Here is a 6357-nt window from a genome sequence, read left to right on the forward strand (position 1 = left end):
TATATATGATGGGCTTCTTATAGTTACCGTCTACCAAATCATCCACTCATAAGGCTTTGGTCGGTTCTTAAGCTATACAAGAAGAGAACCAGGGTTCCACGCAGTGGGACAGACCCCGGAACAATATGGTCGAGAAGCAAACTCCTTACCACAAACCCAGTCTGCGCCTATAGTTATGGATGTTGTTATAGAATCTTGAATGCTTTCTTTCCACCAGAACACAACACTGTGTCATTGTTTTCCTTGTAATTTTACCACCCTCTCTCCACCTAATTTCAGAATCTCCACAGTACCAGCATTTATATTTTTCCTGTATAATAATGTCAAATTTTCTTGGCTGATATTGAGTTCTTCTGTTCCATGTTCCTAGTTGTACGAGCGTTGTCCTTAGACTTAAAGATATAACTATCCGATAGTAACTTACAATTAAGGTTTAGATTACCAGTCATCATCAGAACTGTACCTCTAACTGTTTCTTCATTGTTGTTAGAACATAACTACAGTTTGAGGTTAACTCCAAGGGCCCCAGATACTTTATCGTTTTCTTGCAATCTTTTAATGTTATTTTGGAGTCCCATTCTCTTCCATGTTAGCTATCCACTAATCTTTTAATGTCTTATAAGTGCTATGGATGTGACATACATTTTGTTATCATGCAGTCATTAATCTTTAATTTCTTTAATTAACGTCTTACACCTTCCCAGTTTTCGTCACTTCCTCTGTACGATCGTATTTCCTCGACTATTGATATTCATTGCTTAGCCAAAGAAAAGTGCTGTAGCCTGACCATAAATGTACCCTACGGGTTTCTTCGGTAGGATGAGGTTACAAAGGCATTACAACTCAGGAACCAACACATAATTAATTATGGGATTTGTCATTCAACTTACTGAATTATCCGGTCATTGAATCAACATTTACCTTTAACATAATTCTTGGACGAAATCAGCATGAAACAGAGATAAAACCGATCCTTTAAATTACAGCTATAATCCCTCCGACGGCTTTGGTACAGTTTCCGTCAACTTACTTTCACACATAAGGTCTGTGGTAAAAGACACCTGTTTAAGATGCTAAGACCACGTGACTGTGAGACGAATTTCTTAATCGTACAGCTATGCTACATTCACCATACATCATTGTCGAAAGTATTGACTACTTGTGTATGAACATAGAACAAAGCAGGCGCGGCTGTTCGTTTAAGAAGTTCCATTTGCAGTTATATATTCTCTGTCCGATTCAACTGTTCGAGATCTGGGTTGAGCAATACTGATTAAGTGATATTTGAAAGACACCTCCCACGCTTATATATTGTACGAATGAGGGTGGTGTATTCTCTGTACTTTTCACCCTTGTATATCAGTGATGGAGATAAATATAACTCCGACCATGCAGCAGCTGTCACTTTTTATAAACGTATGTCAAACTTGTGCATATCTGTTCATGAAATTTTGTTTTGTTCAGAATCTGGTTTCGGTGTGTGGGTTTATACGTATATATAAAATACAACATATTCAAATACATATGGTTAGAGCGTAGGGCTCACAATCATGAGGTAGTGAGTTCGATTCCCAGACCGGGCTGTATGTTGTCTTCTTGAGCAAGACACTTTATTTCACGTTGCTCCTGTTCACTCAGCTGTAGAAATGAGTTGCGACGTCACTGGTGCCAAGCTGTATCGGCCCCTTTGCCTTTTCCTTGGATAACATCGGTGCGTGGAGTGGGGAAGTCTGTATGCATGGGCGACTGCTGGTCTTCCTTAAACAACCCTGCCCCGACTTGTGCCTCGGGGTGGAACTTTCTAGGTGCAAACCCTTGGTCATTCATGACCGAAGGGTGTCTTTACTCTTTATATACATATATATATATATATATTATATATATATATATATATATATATATATATATATATATATATTATCCATTTAGCTTGAGGTGGCTGTGCTATTACTGTATTCCTCGTGTGAGTACTACATAAAAACCTTCCACAGCAGACATTTTCTGATCTGTGTTGTCATAGTAACCTCTAAAACGTAAACGTTTGTCCCAAATTTCCCATTCTGATTCCTAAATATCTTACCTCCTTCCCTTTCAAAATGATTGAGAAAATATATAGGCGTGGCTGTGTAGTAAGAAGCTTGCATTCCAGCCACATGGTTCCGGATTCAGTCCTACTGTGTGGCACATTGGGCAAGTGTCTTCTACTATAACCACGGGCCGACCAAAGCCTTGTGGGAGGATTAAGTAGACGGAAACTGAAAGAAGCCCGTTGTATACATATGTATGTATGTATGTGTGTGTATGTATGTTTGCGTGTGTATGTACGTCTATATGTGTTTGTGTATGTGCTTTACAACTACTGTTAGTGTGTTTATGCCCCCGTAAATTACGGTTCGGCAAAAGAGAGCGATAGAATAAGTACCAGACTTTGAAAAATTATGTCCTCTTGATTGTTCCTATGTTAGCTATAACCGAATATTGAAGAAAACTTACTTATCTCCCTTCTTTTCTTTTCAGTTGACAGCAGAGTAAATGTTGATGGTGTGAGCTACATTTTGAAGCTGGCCATGACACACCAAGATGAAGTGGTAACTCGCAGTAAACCGCAATGAAAACAAGCGGCATACTGGATTGAATTTTCGGGAAAAGGTATCGTTGATAATCAAATTTACTTCATTTTTTTTTAAACAATATAAAGAGGATATTTAAAAATTGGGTTGCCGTTTTTTCCCACTTGGCACTCCATCGTCATATGTCTAAAAAGAAGTAAAAATAATTAATTGAAATTTTAAAAACCATAGACAAAAGTTGTAAAAGGCGAATAGTTACAAAAAAGAATATAAAATACTATGCTAATTAAATCCAAATCACATCGGAAAGAATTAAAAGAAATAGAAAAGAAAAGAGAATATGCTCTTTCTGAATATTACAATAAATAGTAGCAAATTATGTTCTGAGATTAAGAATATCGTCTTAATCAATGAAAGTAATGCCCCAGCATGACCATAGTCGTGACGGTTAAAACAATCTAATAATTTGCATTATATTAAGCGGAGTTCGTTAATAGGTTGACGAGTATAACTCACTGATAGGCGACAACGAAATAGGTGTTTTGAAATATTTTGTACGATATGACAATTTTTTTTATTACTTAATACAGTTACCAAGATTAGTTCTATATAGTGATAGTCATACAGGAAGATTTAATATCTATACTATAATTAAAGCTGCATATTAATTAAGTTGGAGTATGTAACTTTAACGGAAAGAAAGCAATGACTAAAGTCTACAGTGTCTAGAAATTTTTCATAAATTCCAACTTTAATATCTTTTTTTTTTTTTGTCAAAATGTGGTTTTTAACTTTGCTTTATTGTTGACGATTTCAACTTCACGATTCAAACACAAAGCTAATTTTTACTCACTTCGGTGTAAGTATCTTACACGGCGTCTTTAGCATCTCTGTTAATACTTCTTGAAATATAATGATCGTCCAAATATTTGCAACGCTACATTCTACAAACACATCAGTAAAACATTTCTCCAAACTATTATAAGTTTAATCCAGCGTCAGCCAATTTACTTTGATCCCAGTCTCCTTTCACATTTGTTGAGTGTTGTTGATGACGATAAACTAAGGACTTTTTTGTGGCTAAGTTGAGTCAACATAATAACCTGATATCTTCATAACTTCTCACATTGTCTCTGACTGCTTGGTAATGTTAATTTATTTACTGAGCGAGTGGGTACTATTAGACATAGTATGCAAAGGAAAATTAGGAGTAACATACGAAAAAATAACACAAATTGGGAATCAAATATGTAAATACCATTTAGCGACGAGCAGAAAACCGCCTGAGGAGTTGGTCTTTCTGCTAATTATATATAATACGTACTAATCTTTGGGTGATCAAATAAGTCATCCTAACTGGAATGTTAACAATTATAAATAAGTATAGTCTTCATATTACGTAGAGTTGTCGGGTTTTATCTTTTTAAATAATCTTTATCATTTTATACAGCTAAACATGCATGTGAATAAAGAATATAAAACACTTTAAACTTAGCAAGTGATACATTAGCAAACTAGGAAAATAAAGCCTGGCCAATCAAATATTTCCTAAAAGATTGGTGTCCAATATTTGCTTTCTTGATTACTATGTAATCTGATTAAACAAAGATTTTGTCTTATAGTGAGATTGTCCCACATACACTACACACAGCCATGTATGTTGTAGTTGTTAGGGTGAGACGTACTTTTGTATTATCAGCTGCTGTATGTAATAGTATTGCAATATAAAAAAGAAACCATGTTGAGAGACTGTTTCTGTTTGTTCACCTTTAATTCAACTATTTTTCTAAATATTGCCTTTCTACTTTGTGAAATCCAAAGTAAAAAAAAATCTGTGCATGTATTTGTGTATGTATATATATATATATATATATATATATATATATATAATGTACATACAATTATGCAGATGTGTGTGTGTGTGTGTGTGTGTGTATATATATATATATATATATGTATGCATATATCTGTATGTATGTAATTATGTATGTATAATTAGACATATTTATGCGTATATATTTGCGTATGTATATATATATATGCATGCATATATCTATGTGTGTATATAATTAGACACATATTTATGCGGATATATGTGTATGTGTATATATATATATATGTGTGTGTGTATGCATATATCTGTGTGTGTATGAATGTATCAATGTATGTATAATTAGACAGTTATGCGTATATATTTGTGTATGTATATACATATATATATGTATGCATATATCTATCTGTGTGTATGTATGTACGTATCTATGTATGTATGTATAATTAGACATAAATTTCTACGTATATATTTGTGTATGTATATGATATACATATATATGTGTGTGTGTATGTATGTATGTATGCATATATGTGCGTGTGTGTATGTATGCATGTGTGTGTGTGTGTGTATGTATGCATATATATATGTGTGTGTGTGTGTGTGTATGTATGCATATATCTGTGTGTGTGTGTATGTATGCATATATATATATGTGTGTGTGTGTGTGTGTATGTATGCATATATCTGTGTGTGTGTGTGTGTATGCATATATCTGTGTGTGTGTGTGTGTGTATGTATGCATATATCTGTGTGTGTGTGTGTGTGTGTGTGTGTGTGTGTGTGTGTGTGTATAGCAATGTGTGTATGTATGTATCTCCCGTTCCATATTCTAGCTAAATTCATTTTCTGAGTCGAATCAACAATATTTTGGAGGGGGTTAAAATGGAATTAAACACTAATCTTATTATCATCATGCAGCTAATCCTAACGATCAATTATAAGAGAACAATATTTAAAAAATACGTCTGTTCCTGTTCCAGAAATTTTTCGTTGTCTTACTTCACATAGTAAGATCTTCCTAATTCACTGATTCAATCAATATTTATATCTCCGTCTGTTTCTTTTTCTTTTTATCCCAATTTACAAACAATACTAACGATAAAAATAAAATTTTACTTTTTATCCTACTCTAACGTTGCTTTTGGAGATTTTAAATGCTTGTCATTGATTGAAAAAAATATTTTGTTTTTGATGTCTAATTTCCGTTTAAAGAATAGCCATGAGGGCTAGCTTAGTTAATGGAAAAATATGGAGACCGAGATTTTTTTATTTTGTTTTATGTGTTTTTTTTTTTTCTTCTACCCTTCAATTTAATCTTGTCTTAAAGAATTTATTTAATTCTGAAATGATCTGTGAACAACAAAAGATGTGGGTTAAAAGACAACAAGTAGGAGACAGAGAATTATTAGCATTATTATTCGTCAATCTGGATTAGTGTATCACGAATATCTTGTATTTTTCTTGGCCCGCTCTTAGGCGCTGGCATGGTTGTGTGGCTAATGAAGCTCGCTTTGCAACCAAGTGTTTTCGGGTTCAGTTCCGCTACATTAGATCATGAGTGTCTTCTATATTATAGTCCCGGACCAACCAATGCCTTGTGAGTGAATTTGGTAGGCAGAAACTGTATACGAATTGAGTACTGGGGGCAATTATTCTTTTCTACTCTAAGCACAAGGCCTGAAATTTTGGGGGGATGGAGCCAGTCGATTAGATCAACGGCAGTACGCAACTGGTACTGAATTTATCGACCCCGGAAGGATGAAAGGCAAAGTCGACCTCGGGGGAATTTGAACTCAGAACGTAGCGGCAGACGAAATACCGCTAAGCATTTCGCCCGGCGTGCTAACGTTTCTGCCAGCTCGCCGCCTTACTGGGGACGATTATTAACATATATAATATTTATTTCTTTATTTTCCACAGGGGGCTAGACATAGAGGGGACAAACAAACACAA

At 34.7% G+C, this 6357-nt stretch overlaps 1 protein-coding gene across 8 annotated transcripts in view; it reads left to right on the plus strand.

Moving 5' to 3' along the window:
- LOC106879245 (uncharacterized) overlaps positions 1–6357 on the plus strand; it is an 894824-nt gene that overhangs the window by 782595 nt on the left and 105872 nt on the right. For all 8 annotated transcript variants that reach the window (XM_052973269.1, XM_052973286.1, XM_052973261.1 and 5 more), the window contains one exon: positions 2518–2649. The gene's annotated coding sequence lies outside the window, so the exon portion shown is untranslated. The remainder of the gene's footprint in view (positions 1–2517; positions 2650–6357) is intronic.

The sequence above is a fragment of the Octopus bimaculoides genome, chromosome 1, assembly GCF_001194135.2.
Source record: "Octopus bimaculoides isolate UCB-OBI-ISO-001 chromosome 1, ASM119413v2, whole genome shotgun sequence".
Taxonomy (NCBI): domain Eukaryota; kingdom Metazoa; phylum Mollusca; class Cephalopoda; order Octopoda; family Octopodidae; genus Octopus; species Octopus bimaculoides.